Here is a 14878-nt window from a genome sequence, read left to right as displayed (position 1 = left end):
GACGGAAGGCTTTCCCGCATAACCTCATCTTCTGTGGGTCCTTGCTACTTTTCAAGTTGTTGGCAAGGGCGAGGGATGCCTTTGGCAACCCTCTGCTTTTAACTCCCTGCACCCCGGGGCCGGGGCTGCGGGCAGACTCCCTCTCGCTCGTCCCCGCCCGCCCGCGCACCGCCTCCCCCCGCAATGTCCCACCAGCTCAGAGTCACCCCGGGCCGTCGGGCCACCCAGCTTCGCACCTCGGCGGTGCCGCCGGTGGCCGCCAGCGCGCTGCCCGCGGTGCCGCCGGGGCACCCAGCGGGCCGGGGTCGGCGGGCGGGGCGGGCCCCGTGAGGTCACGGCGGCCGGGCCAATGAGCGGCGCGGCGCGGCGGGCGGCGGAGCCGGGGTGTCCCTCGTGCGGCGGCTGCATGGGGCGGGCGGCGGCGGCGGGCGCGGGGTGAGTGGTCCCGGCTCGCCCCCGCCCACCCAGGGGCCGGGACTGAAGGGGCGGTGCCGCTGCCCGGGCACAGGTGCGGCGGTGTCGGCGTCGCGGGCGGGCGCGGAGCGCCCTCCTCCCGGCGGGGGATGTTCCGGCCGCCGGGGGCGCGCCGCCCGTGGGAAGCGCGCTCCTAACGCCACCTGGGCGCCGCAGGGAGCGCTCGGCGCGGAGCGGGCGGTGCGGGGTTGCCGGGATCTGGGCAGGTAGGAAGGAGGAGAAATGCCGGTTCGGGCGGGTCTGAGGGGCTTTTGTTTGTTTGTCCTCTCTTGTGTGTGCGGGTGTCAGCGGCGGGGAGTGGCGTGCGGCGCCGCCCGGGCCGGCAGCGCAGCAGAGCTCGCCGCGGGGAAAGTTGTGCGAACGGTCCCCGCTTCGAAGCGGTTGAGGAGCCGCAGAACCTTCTGTCCGCCCGGGGCGGGGGGCTGAGGCTGTGGCAGCGGCGGCGGCCGCCGGAGGGCTCCGCGTACCGCGGCGGGGCTGCCCCACTCCCGGGGGCACTCGGAGGAGCGGCCGCTCCCGAGGGCTGCCGCGCCCCTCGAGCAGCGCGGCGCGGTGCCGGCCGCCCGCCGTGCGCCGCTGGGGCAGTGGGGTCGGGGATCGCGGCTGCACGGTGCGGCGTCCCGTCCTGTGGCGGCTCGCCCCGGAGCAGGGCTCGACGTGCCGCCCGCTGCCGGGCTGGTCCCGCTGGGGCAGTGAGGAGTGCGCGGCGGTGCGCGGCCTCCCCCCGGGCAGGTGGTTGTAGTCCCCGCGGCTGTGCGCGGTGTCCGCTCCGTTCTGGATCAAACGAGGTTCTTCGGGACTGCGCACCGGAGCGCGGGCTGTCGTGCAGCTGGAGTTTGGGAAGGCATCGGTGGGTAGGGTGTGCGCTGCCAGCGCACCCACAGGAGTGTCTGAAGCAGAGCCCAAGTGTTTCCTTAAAACCAGAACTAGCCATATTCCCTTCGCTGTTTAAGTCTCGGGGCAGAGAAACCCAAATGGACTCGTGTGCAGGGCTGTGGATCCGCTCGTGTGGGTTTTCTTACTGATTAACTGGCTTCTGATTGCCTGGGATTACTTTGGAAAAACGCAAATCCCAGCTAATATCTGTGCTGACCATATATAGAAGTAGTCGCAGTCAGAAGTACTATAACTTCAATATTGCTGACACAGGTCGAGAAACTTTAAAAACAGCAAGCCAAAGCCGAGATCTGTCCTGAGGATATTTTTGTCCAAGGGATTTATTTTCCTGTGTTTGCATCCCACATTGACTGAATTATTCATACTTTTTGTTTGTTTGTTTGCTTACCTGCCTATACACCTCAAAGTTAGTGAATGATATATTGATTTTATTTTGTCTGCCTCTATTAAATCTGGCATTGTTTGGTTTGCTTACTTGTCTTGGACCAAGACTGCAGTAGGGAACACTGCTTTTTCCGGAATGGAAGCCTGGTTTGGTGGCTTTCAGAAACGTGCCTCAGCTTGGAAGCAAGCAGGTTGCTCATACAGTAGCAATTTTCCATGGCGTGGAAGAAGTATTGTAGGGTTTTCTGATGTTGTGTGTTTTGTGCTCTCTTAAAAAAAAAAAAAAACAAAAAACAAAAAAAGAAACCCCCAAAAAACCACGTTGGGTTGTTTTTTTTTTTTAAATAGCTCTGCCACTACCAGAAGCTTTTATGTGTACATTATTGTCCTATGGAGCGATGTGAAGACTATATTTTCCAGTGCTGAATCTCATTCAACATAATGTGCTTTTATTTCAGTGTCATGTGCATGTTAACAGGGTAACTCCAGCAAGAGGGAACAAGAATCTGTTGACTTGAGCTGAAGCATTGAAAACAATTCTCTTGGACTGTTTTAGATGTAGCAGTTTTGTTGGATTTTAGTAACAAAGAAATGAGATTCTCCAGGGATAATCCAGTATGAAATTCATCTGATTTGCTGGCAGCTATATCAAAACATGTTGCAAGTTCTTGTCTTCTACCTGATATACTTTGCCATCAAAACCAGAAATTAAGTTTTATATCCTTTTACGTTTAATTCAAAAGAAATAGAACCTAACCTAATTTATTACAGAAACTGTCATGAGTTGTAAATTCATCTCATTTTCAAGTAGATGAATGGTAACTTTCTGAAGGGAGCTGATTGCGTACTTTATATCATATATCTGTATATTGTCAAGTACAGTGCATTTTTCTTTCTGTTACTGAAAAGAAATTCATCTTTCTCGTAGTAATATAGTCTGCATCCAACAGCTTATTAGTATATTTTAGAGTAGTGATCTCTGAGGTTTTCATGGTGGAAACCAACCATGACCATATGAAACATCATAAACACAGTGCTCAATGGTGCCTTAAATTACAGTTCTACGTATTAGTGCTAAGGAGTAAAATGTCTTGGTGAATTTGTAAGCTGGTCTAAAAAATTGTCACACTTACTACATGCTTCATTCTAAAGCTATAGTAACTGCTCTAAAACTAACCAACCTCCCTTTCTTGAATTAGTGTTTGGATTTTAGTCTTAATGCTATGAATGTTTCCAGGGTCAAATCCTGGAATGCTAAAGAAAATCTTGTGATGAGTAATGTGGAAATTTCTTCCACATGAATACTACAGCATTATGGTTCTTATGTTCATATCTTCCATTCTCCCTCAGTCTTGATTGCAGCAGACAGCCTAATTGTGTACTTTGTGCCAGCAATTACTGTGCTTACGCAGTGTTATGTGACTCAAAAAGGAAGGGGTGCAAAAGGTGCTTGACACTAGGAAAATGTTTGAAGTGATCTGGATGACCTTAATTAATATTGTTCATTATCATATTACGGCTTGTTTGCCATTAAGAGGAGATGGTGTTCTGAGGATGAGACAAAAGTATCTGTGCAATATTTGAAGGCAGCGAAAGCTCTGCTCAGTGCATGAAACTACATGGTTGCTTAGTTCAGTACAAAACAAGATTTATTATGAAAGGTTTACTAATATTTATTTTATCTCTTACTGTAATGGCAGATTCTCTTTAGTAAAGATATATAATTAAGCTTTAAAATGAGGAGCAGTATGTATAAGACATTATGTGGGGGAAGATATGCAATGCTATCTCAATATCCTTATCTGTGTTTAAGTACCATAGTTTGTGAATATGTAACAGATGTTTAAATGGATCTGTCAGTTTGGAATGAAAAGAAAGAGCCTGGTAACACCAAAAGTCGTCTGTTTCAACAGTGTTGCTACTTTGTGACTTTGTTCTGTGTCTTTTTTCTTTTGAAGAATATCAGTTCTGCTAAGCTGCATGGCTGCTGTACACATGAAACTGTCAGAGGTGCTGGGAGAGTGCCCATCACCTACACCTCTAGAAGCACAAATTGTGCCTCCCAGTCCACCCAACAGTGTTGCAGCATGTACGAGTCTATGTTCCTGATGGTGTTGGGGTGCAAAACATTATAAATAAATTTAGTATAAGCCTGGTGTGCCGTGATTAGATTAAGACTTCATGCTCAGGAGTTGTTTATGTCTTATTTTTGTTTTAAGAGAGGCTAAGAGCAGGCTGCAACATTTTCTATTTCTTGTGCCTTGGTTGAGTGTCAGCAGAACACAACCTTGTCCATGCAAGCCTGGCTAGGAGATTCCGTGAGGGCAAAGAGAGAAGACGTTCTCCCGAATGTAAAATGTTGAAATTACTGTGTGTAAAATAGGCAACGATGTACAGTTAACCCCCTCGCATATTCCAAGTATGTGGTTTCATGCTGGAGGCATCTGTTGGTGTAAAGGAGGGAATGCTTAAGTGAGTTTCTTTATTAAATGTTTACAGACTGAAGGCAAAGTGTTTTCTATGGTTGGAAAATATTTGGAAAAACAAAAGATGTCAGTTATATTACAAATGATAAATTATCGGTTGCTGAAATGAGAGCTAGAGGTTGTTTCATATTTCTCTAAATTAATCTTGATGGAGATAGTTACAGAGAAATACTTAATAATACAGCTCCAGTATGGATTATCAGAAAATGTTTTCCTGGGCATGATTAGAAAATGCAGATACTTGTCGATGCCATTACTTTTCCTTCTGTGTTTTCTGTGCTTTCTTTCTAAAGATAGAGTAAACAAAAACCTAACTGTTTCATTTAAAACAATTTCCTGCAAGCAAATTCAAAGTTTTGTTCATTTAGCCCAGTGCAATATAGCACTTTAGCCACAGTATCAGAGTTCCATGCACACCAAACATCTGATAAAGTGGCTGTTCTCTGTTGTGGGTGTTAGGCCTGGTCTTGCTCTCCAGGATGTTGTGGCTGCTCTGCTAGTTTGTAGACAGTTCTTGTGAGGGTAGTGAATATGACTGGGGGGGTTCCAGGATTGTCCAGTTACATTCAACACGTTGATGGACTTGTGTTCTATAATGATATATATTTCTGTATTTCTATATTTTTCCTTTCCCTCTCTGGATAAGAAGGCTGTGTGATGATGTGTAAGGTTAATCTCTCACGTTATTTGGATGATAATCTGTCCTCCTTCATTCTCACCGGAAGAAGGGTAATTATGACATACAAAGGTTTATAATACAAAAAGTCAAAAGTTTACCTCTTATAAATAAGTTCATAGATGACTGAGAAATTTGGAAGGAAGGGATTAAAAAAAGATGTTTGAAGTTACCAGGACATGTCTCTGTGTGTACATCACTTCTTTTAAAGAAAACAATCTAATCTTGGTGTTAGGGGTTGGCCAAGGGGCTTTGTACAATATTATTTGTGTGCTGAGCTCTAGGTGTGTTTGTGTGTAACATTTTGTGCATCACTACCTTACTTGACAGCATTAGGTGTACTGGAGCCAGATGCTGAGGGCTCTTCTTGGACCTTTAAGGCTCCACGAAGTACGACGGGACAACTTTTCAGGTCAAGTGTATAAAGTCGTGACAACATACATTGTCTTGCAGCCTCATTACTCCTGTCTGTCCTTCTCATAAGCAGGAGAAGACCCTTCCGGCATCTAGGATTAATGGATTTTAAGAAAGCTTCCCAACAGTCCTGCATGAAAGTCTGAGGTATCCACTGTAGCATCTAAAGGAAATAAACCTGACAGCTTTGAACTGTCATGATAGACATGCTATCTATCATCCACAAGGATTTATAAAAAGCCTCCATTATTTCATTATGAAGTAAGTAAATTCGAGTTCAGTAATTATGTGGGTTTCTAGTAGTGGGAAATACATTATTAAGGCTGTCAAATCATACATTACAAAAATCTCACTAAATATGTACTGAAGAAGCAAAGTGTTCCATTTCCTTCAGCCTTGCACTACAGTCACGTAGAGCCACACTATATCCTTTATAGGATTGAAATAACAAGTCAAGTCTTAAAATAACCCCAAAACCGTAAATACCTTGTAGAAGGTCCTGGACTACCACAAAACCAAATAATTTGGTGAGATAATAGCAGTCTTGGTGTACAAAATTAATTACCTCTTTTGGTTTCGTGTGACCTGGAAAACACTTACCTGCTTCATGGCTGTTAATCAGGGATGAGAATAAGCAGGTCATTATCTTGAAGCAACATACTTGCATTCACTAAAAATGCCAAAGAAAGGTCCCTGAAAAACACTCAAGGAACAGTGTCAAATCTGTAGAGAAAGGTATTCGATTCCCCTTCCTGATACTAATGTAATGTCCCACAGGGTGCTGTTATGTATGAAAGGAGACACATCCCTATGGTCTTATGGGAATTCCTGAAACACAACAGAGCCTGAGTCTGTCTCGAGGTATTAAGGCAGCAGTATTCATGCTGCATGTACTGAAGCGTGAAATATCCATTATGCTTGCTTTTGTAGCTGCACGTTCTATATTGGTCACCTATGCAAAATCTTACTGCTTTTTTTTTTTTTTTTTTTTTTTGGCCAGAAGCCTTTTAGCAATTTCCCATGTTTCTCTAGTAAAAATTAATAGTGCTAATTGCCACTTCTTTTATCATTAATTTCTGAATCAACATGAAATATTGCTATAGCAACAAATCCTTTCGAATTTCACTGCAGACAATTAGTAGGAGAATTCAATCTCAATATGTAATAAGCACAACTGTAAGAACTATTTGAAGGATTAAGGAACTTCCTTTTTAAAAAGAAGGGGAGTAATGCAAACACTCAAAACTGTCATGAAAGAACAGAACTTGAAAATTTTCAGCATTCTCTTCTTATTAATCATCTCCAGTTCCTGTACAAAGGTGCATAGTTGCTTTGAACAAAATAATTACAGCACACTGTGTCTCCTCGGAGAAAAAATACATAATTCCATGGAATGCTCTGGAGATTTTTATCTCTGAGAATAATAATGTTTCAACATAAACTGCTGCATCTTCTTTCAAAGGATGGTGGCTCTTCAGCCTTGACAGTGCATGTACGGGAAAACTCTAAGCAGGTTTCAGGATTAGCTGGACAGCAAATAACACAGATTTATGAAGTCAGAATTAGATGGTGCTTTATCGCTGCTTTTTCACCAGTTGAAGCATCTTTTTCGTCAGAATGGATTGCTATTTGCATTTTACCTTGTCATCTCTCTTGATAACAGGCAGACAGGGGAAGTTGCATATGTGCACACACAAAAATCAGGAGTCATAAGGGGTGTGGAAGTGCCAAATACCTGAGGAATACTGGAATAAAAGGGAAGGGTCTTGCACTGCAAGCCCATGATCAATGTTACTACCTGTGATAGATTTCGAAGTAGTGAAAGCTTATAAATCTTTAGGGGGAGCTATGCTTCTAAGGATGCTGATTGCATTGAAAAAAGCTTGTGTGAGAAGAAAGTATGAGGACAGGTGAAGGGTACAAATGATAAAACTGTAAATTAGGGAAATGAAGGGGATAGTCAAAGGAGGGGCAGTGCTTGTAAGAGGGAAGTCTGAACAGAGTTTCCTGGGAGCCTGTGACTCTTGTGTACATACAGGACAGAGAAAAGAAGGGCAAACAGGAAAAGACCCAGAAAAAATGGAACAGTGTGACCCTAGGTGCTGAGGGGAGAAATGCCTTTGGTAGACGTCCTAAGAAGGACATGGTGGTTTCCTGGGAAGAGCAGGTTGTTTTGTGGATTCTTCCTTCACCTCATGAAGTGGGTGGCCTCATAATGGTGCTTCACTGGATGTCAAGGCTGCTTCTTCTGTGTATTATCAAAGTATGTTTCTTTATATGCAGTGCTCCCACCACCCAGCAGACCATCTGTGGTTACCCTGGCTGGACTGTTTGCCTTGCAGGTACTAATTGGGAGGAGATAAATACTGAAAATGCAATTGCATGCAAGGGCACACCTCTGCAACCTTGTCCTGTCAGAGCACCTCTCCTTGGAGAGCCCTTCAGAGCCCTCTGCATAATGTCAAAGTTACCATTTTTAAGCAGTCAAAGTTTTAAATTTCTCTTCAAGTTGTATCTCTTGGTTCTTCTTTTTATTAGCTTTGTGGCTTTGTTAACTGGGAACTCTTAGAGAAAAATCTGCAATAAAGGCTAAAGGAACATTACAAGAGACAGCCGTGAAGAAATGCTGAGTGTCTTTTACTTCCAGGATTCTTGGAAGACAAATGATCCCTGGAATATTTACTTATGTAAATATTGTTTTAAATATCTATTGCAGAAAACATCTAGTAGCTCAGATAGCATCAAAGTCAGTTTAGCAGTGTATCTTAAGGAGAGATGGAAAAAAAGAAGGCTTGGAGTCCTATCTTGGGCTTGAACCTGCTGAGGTAAATTCAAGGAGACTTAAATCTAGTTTGGAGGCTTGCAGGGGAGACTTTTGGATATCAAATGTGTTATTATTATTTTTCTGATCATTGCTTTGTATAAAATTGTCTTGTATTTTCTGTGGAAAGAGATGGAAAGAATTCTCTTAAGAAAAAACGAGATTTTCTCTGGAAGACAAGAAATTGATCTCTAGTGTCTGGATACAGTAGAAAAAAAAACTAACAAAGAATGGCTTTAGAGCAAACATTGATGAAAGGTCTACATTGAAGCAAATATGTGTCAGAGAGAAACTTATAGAACTACAACTCTAGGGGTAAAGGATTGTGCTGTAGAAAATAGTTGCTAAAAATACTGCTATACAATGCAGAGGGAACTAGTATAAATAGAAAAGCAATGAGAATAATTTGTAGCTCTCATTTCTGGAAACTGCAGTTCAATAGCTACTGGCTGGTGGTGATGTGTTAGGCACATGTATTGGTTCTCCTTTTCCTTGGTGTTAAACTGCAGTATGATACGGGCATACATCAATAAGTCTGAAGGCAGTGTCTGACTTTCCTGTTGATAGACAGTCATGGGTATGTGCCTTGGATTGTCAGGTTTTTCATTTTCAGTCACACAGGCAGCTTTCCCTGGAAAAGCATAATGCCTACTAAGACTTTGAAATAAATATATGGGTGACTGTTAATTTTCTTCCTGTTTCATATCTCCATTCAAAAAATTCAGTTGTTTTGTGAAAGCAAGTATATGGAAGGTGAAGATGAGCTGTACTTTTCAGAAGCAGCAGACGGTGTTTATACTGTTCACTACTGAGTCAGTAATTTTCATTCTCACTCAGCTCAATGAAAGCTGTGTTTGTTTGCCAAAGGGGATGCTAAAGAGGCAAAAATGTGCAAGCAAGATTGAAGAAAGTTTTATTGGGTTCTTGTGGCTGGATTTTGGTAGCAGGGGGGAGGGATGCAGGGGCAGGCTCTGTGTGAGGCTGCTAGAAATTTCTCATATGTCAGATGAAGCCAGTGCCAGGTGGCTCTAAGATAGTCCTGCTAATGGCCAAGGCTGAGCCCATCAGTGATGGTGGTAGCACTTCTGGGATCACACATTCAAGGAGGAAAAATGTTACTGTGCAGGACAGCAACTCTGTAGTTCCACGAGCAGTGAAGAAGGAGGGGGAGAGCAGAGATTGCCCAGCAGCCCGTGGTGAAGCAGCTGTGTCCCTGCAGCTCATGGAGGGCCATGATGGAGCAGATATCCACCTGCTGCCCATGCAGCAGACCTGTGCCAGAGCAGGTGATGCTCGAAGGAGACTCTGACTCTGTGAAGCTCATGCTAGAGCAGGCTTCTGGCAGGATCTGTGGGACCATGGAGAGGAGCAGGTTTTCTGTCATGAAAGTGTGGATCAGGTTTGCTTGTGACCTTGCAAGGGACAGTTGAAGCAGTTAATGAAGAAGTGCAGTCTGTGGGAAGGACTCAGTTTGGTGAAATTGGTAGAGGACTGTCTCCTGTGGCAGGGACCCCGTGCTGGAACAGGCGAAGAGTGTGAGGAGCTCTTGCCCCTGAGGAGGAAGGTGCATTAGAGACAATGTGTGATGAACGGAGTGCAGACCCTAATCAAGGGAAAAGCTGTCTTTAAGATATGTGTTTAATTCTCATTATCCTACTCCAATTCTCAAAGGGAAAATTTTCCAACTTACTACCAAAGTGGAGTCTGTTTTGCCCATGATGTCAGTCAGTGCGTGGTCTCTCCCTGCCCTTATCTTGACCCTTGAGTCTTTTGCTGTATTTTCTTTCCCCAGTTGAGGAGGGGAGTGATAAAGCAGCTTTGTGAGCACCTGGTGTCCAGCCAGGGTCAACAAACGGTTTATAAATACAGCAGTAGGTTTGTTCATCTGTGAAAAATGGTAGGAGATTTAAAAATGAAAAAAAAAAAAGTTAGTTTAATATATAGAAACCTTTCAGTTAGTCTTTAAATACTGACTAAGATGTGATAATTTTCTGCTGCAATGTCTCTAGAAATTTTAGATTTTCTTTTGCAGTGATGTTAGTTTGAATACTTCCATATTGAGCTGGATAGAACTTAAAATAAGTTACAAATTTGTGTTAATTTGGACATGGAACTATTGTGATGCTTTTTTTAATGTCCAAACTCTTTGGGAACTGATGAGTTTTTTGTGTTGGATATCTAAGTTTTAGATTCATATCCAGTGATCCAAAAATTGGATGTTTGTTTTCCTGGTGGAAAGTTCATTGATGTATTCATTCAAATCTAATTTTCATGATTATGATTCTAAAGGTCATATTTTATGAGCTATGTTTCTTGTTAGCACCACTTAAGCAATCCATTGTTAAAACCACATTTTTACAAGTTGCAGAGAAGAGAGTTTTAAAGCTATTTACCTTTCCATCCAGTTTGGGGAAGAAAAATGTCATTTGTCGTATTCACGTCTGCATTCATTGTGATGTGTTGAAGCTGAACAGATAACATGATTTTTACTAGTGTATATTAGTCTTCTCTCCTGCCTCCTCCTCAGTTAAACAATGTTACATTAAATGAAAATCATGATTCTGGAGAGACACTTTTTTCCAGAGTGCTAAGCAGGCATGGATTTAGTTTTGTCGATTTGTATGAAACACTTCCTTGAACAAGGTTGGAAAAAAATGAATTAGGTTGGAAAAAACCCGAAAAAACTCTCAGCCACTCATTTAAGTAAGTGTGTGTTGAGTCTGACATCCAGAAATGTGGTTCACTAAATAGGTACTTGGAGTGCAGAACTTTTGTGAAGCATTACATGCTGAAGCTCTTCAGGGCACTGAAATCTGCTGCCAATGTTATCTGCCAGGATCAGCTCTTGAATTATGGTTATGGTAAAATCAAACTTTTAAGTGCTTGAAATGGAAGAAAGATGATTATGTGACTCTTGTAGGCTGACAGCAACAATCAGGAGAAAAACAAATATGATCTCAAGTTAACTTGAAAAAAAATAGTATATGAAAAAGCTCATTTTGCCCAATTTCTTTCCCACAGTTTTAGTACATATACACAATTTTAACTTGCTGTCATATTTGCAAGCTAAGAAAATAGACAAATATGATAAAAAGATAAATATGATCAGTTATGTTGTTTCCCAGAAGAAAATATTGGAACTGAGACAATTTTAACATACTGATTACTTTTTAATGTAGCTACATATCCAATACCTAGCAACCTGCTAGTATTGGCATGTGGAGGAATTATCCTTGTTACATCAGTTGGAAACTTTCCTTGGTACAGTCATACCAGGTGATCAGTATCCTTTTTTGTGTCAGATATGATCAACCTTTTCCACTTGATATGTTGTTGCTTGGTGGATTGGTTTGTTTCTAGGAATAATGCATTCCTTTTACAACAGCTGTACAGTCTTGCCTCTTCTTCTCTTAAATTTTGCTGTCGTACTATTTTTATAGAAGGTAAGGAGAGGAAAGGTTCCTTTAAAAAAACCCAACAAACAACAACCCTCACCAAAAAACATCCCCCCCCCCCCCCCCAAAAAAAAAAAAAAAAACACAACACAAAACCAAACCAAAACAGACACAACCCCAAAATGTTACCCTTTTGATTTTATCAGATGGCAACTTTTCCTTGCTATGGCTCACATAATGGGATGGGTAATCATTTATTTCCATTGTATATTGATTTATGTAACAAGAATACTAGAATACTGAGAGTACTTGGGCTGCAGCCTTTTGTGGTTGTGTGACTCTGATTCTGCTTTCTGATTCTAGTTGGAATTGGGTGTTGCAATGTCATTAAGGAGAGTGTTTCTGAATCTTATTGCTGGATGTACTGAAGCCCTGGATTTCCAGACTGGTCCTTTGAATATGCAGATTTTTTTTTTTTTTAATTGATCGTGTTTTTTGATGCTGCGGTTGTGTTTCTTTTTAGCCTGAGCAGTTATTTTCCATTACATGTTTATTGTTTACTACCATAAAAATAACTTTTGATGGCCTTTCACTTGGTTTTTCAATTGATAATGTTGCTGCTGCTGCTCTGAGAGTAAACAAATGCAAGGCTTTGTGGACTCATTGGTAAGTGACTTGAATCTACAGTGTTAAATTAATAATTTAATTTTTGCATGGATCGTGGAAAGTCTTGCACCTAACTCATGGCCAGATGCAGGTTAGTGTTGTCAGTTTAGGAATGAAAGATAATTCCCATACTGTATTTTGACAGAAGTACTAAAAAGAAACACTTCTCATGGGCATTTGAGAAGTCTGATGACTAAGATGATAGGTTATGCTTGGGCCTGAATGTGTTTGCTAGAAAACTGTAGTGCTCATATTCCCTTTTACCCTCCTGTTTCCCACCCTCTACCTCTCCCCCAGTCTTTAATGCCAAGTGTCCTGGATTATTAATGATTAAGAGCAATGAATAAATGCAGGAAAGGTTCACTAGGCATGATTGACTACCTCCTGCAGAAGGTTAAACTTAAAAGGTACAACATAAAGAGGAAGCAACGTAGGAGCGTTCTTACTTTTGGTAGTGGTATGTGTACACCATCTAACTGTTTCTGTCTTACTTAAAAATGTGGGGTGACACCAAACACTGTTAAACTAAAGGTTGGGGTTTTTTGTTTTGGATTTGAACAAATTGAGGTTTCATTTCAGCCTGTATTTCACTTCCCTTTTACTTTTTTTTTTTTTTTTTGAAGCTCAGACAAGGAAAAGTGTAGGGTTTTTTTCTGGTCAGTTTTACTTGTGTGTTTCTTTACAATTTTGAGTTTTCCATTTTTTTCTACTGAAGATATTACTGTCTCTTAGTTAAATTGAAACAGAAATGTGAATGTTAGAAGTGTGTGGTCAGCTGGTCTTGTTTTAGCTAATGATGTACTTGGAGTGTACGTGTGCAAAATATAGTTCAAGGCTTGTCCTAATCAACTTAAGAAAAATAAATTGAAATAAATAACCCCAAACTATTTGCAGCTGTTAAATTATATTAATTTAAATGAGATTAAAGCTATAATGTGTAGCTATTTTCATATGAAGATAAGCTTAAGCAATATTCTTCCTCTGATCCTAGTTCAGAGTACAGCCAGACCAGAACCTTTCATTTGAGGATTATAACTTCCCTTTTGAATTTCTAGTTGTGTCTTTCTTTACTTCTGTTCGTTAGCTGTATGCAATTTTCCCAAATATTCTTGTTTATATGTTATTTGTGAGTTTGTTTCTGATGCAGTGATCCATATATATTAAAACTGGTGAGAATCATGGAACTGGAATAAATATTCTAAATAGGTAGTTAAGCACAAAATCATAAGAATAGAGGTTTTTTATTCATAGCCTTGGGTAGGAAATTTTGGTTTTGATTGTGCTTGTTAATAGATCTCAAATCCGGAAGAAACCATGAACTATTGGAGAAACTTGAGTGAAATGGCACACATGGAGTAAGAGTTGAGGTTCTACAGAAGGAATCCCACTTGTATTGTGCATATGAAGGTAAGAGTCATATTCTGAATCAACCTGTAAGAGTGAAAGATCCTTGATATAGTATTGCTGTATTAGTAGTAGAATTAATGATGGATTTGTGTTGTTTTGGCATTTTGTCTTTTCAACAATATTTGGAGAGAGCTGACTGAGAGCTGAGTAATGCATTGAACGAAAAGATGAGCAGCTGGTGACTCTTATCAGTAAGCTGTTGAAAACTGCTTGGGGTTTCAATGATATTAGTAGGTTATTTGACTGCGTTATTTAGTAGCAAGGCTTTCCCTTTCTACTAAATTCTTACTATCTGGATTTAGTGAAATGTTAGGCCCACTGGAATGTTGTATAAATATGTGAAAATGGCTTCAGCAGAAATCTGATGCAGGATGCTTTAAAATGGATAAATGACTATATTAAAGTTTTTTTCAGCTACATGTAGCAAAATAGTTATTGAGTGTTTGCTAGCTATCTGAACTTTACCTAAATTGATGGTCATATAAAGTAAACAAAAATTTCAGATATGGGCAAAGAAAAGGTGATTGAAATAAGGAATGTATGGTCACGAGTTGTACTGTCACCAAAAGATGACACGAAATTGAATGCGCACAGTATGTTTGACTGAAAGGCTATTTTTAGTTCTGTAATTGCAAATGTCATGTGCAAACAACCACAGAAGTATATTGTGACGTTTTATCCCAATGAGCTTAATGTAAAGAAATGTGGGCTAGCATCAGAGTGGTTATGAATTAGCCACACCCTGTTAGCTCACATTTACTTATATCAATTTGCAGCTCTGAAATCATCTAGAGAATACCGGCTATATGCACTCAGCTTCTGCCACCCCTGAGAGTTTTAAATAACCACAGCTGAAGCTCTTTAGGCCTCTTGAGGGGGAAAAAAAAGGCACTATGTAAGCAGACCTGTGTACCAGCTGTTTTGTTTTCCTTTTGCACACCCTTGATGCTATATGCTTTTGGTTCCTTCTGTGTTGTTTGTTGATCTATCTGAGATGAAAGTCATTGAAAATGTCAGCTTAGTGTTGTAGTCCATCCTGGAAAAGTAAGTGTCTAAGTGGTGAATTGTCAATTCCCCTGCTGATATTTAGAAGTTTTGGCTGCCAATCCTGTATTTCAGGAGTTCCTTGAAACTGTTGTAATGAGAGTTGAGCTGAAATACTCAAAACTTTGTATGCTACAAAGTGCCTTTATTACATAAAAACTTCAATAAGAAATGTGAAAGAAATAACTCTGGCTTGAGGAATTTGTTTACTCTT

At 41.3% G+C, this 14878-nt stretch overlaps 1 protein-coding gene across 2 annotated transcripts in view; it reads left to right on the top strand.

Annotated features, from left to right (window-relative positions):
• The first annotated feature begins 423 nt into the window (after positions 1 to 423).
• Positions 424 to 14878, top strand: part of CHRM3 (cholinergic receptor muscarinic 3) — a 265214-nt gene continuing 250759 nt past the window's right edge. The window contains exons 1-2 of one of the 2 annotated variants that reach the window (XM_048299139.1): positions 12119 to 12213; positions 13507 to 13620. The gene's annotated coding sequence lies outside the window, so the exon portion shown is untranslated. Of the gene's footprint in view, positions 681 to 12118; positions 12214 to 13506; positions 13621 to 14878 lie in introns of those variants that run through there. The other variant, XM_048299138.1, reaches the window with a different exon arrangement.

This window comes from Corvus hawaiiensis, chromosome 3, assembly GCF_020740725.1.
Source record: "Corvus hawaiiensis isolate bCorHaw1 chromosome 3, bCorHaw1.pri.cur, whole genome shotgun sequence".
Lineage (NCBI taxonomy): Eukaryota > Metazoa > Chordata > Aves > Passeriformes > Corvidae > Corvus > Corvus hawaiiensis.
Note: the sequence above shows the minus strand (reverse complement) of the source record. Positions and strands in the feature narration are given on the sequence as shown.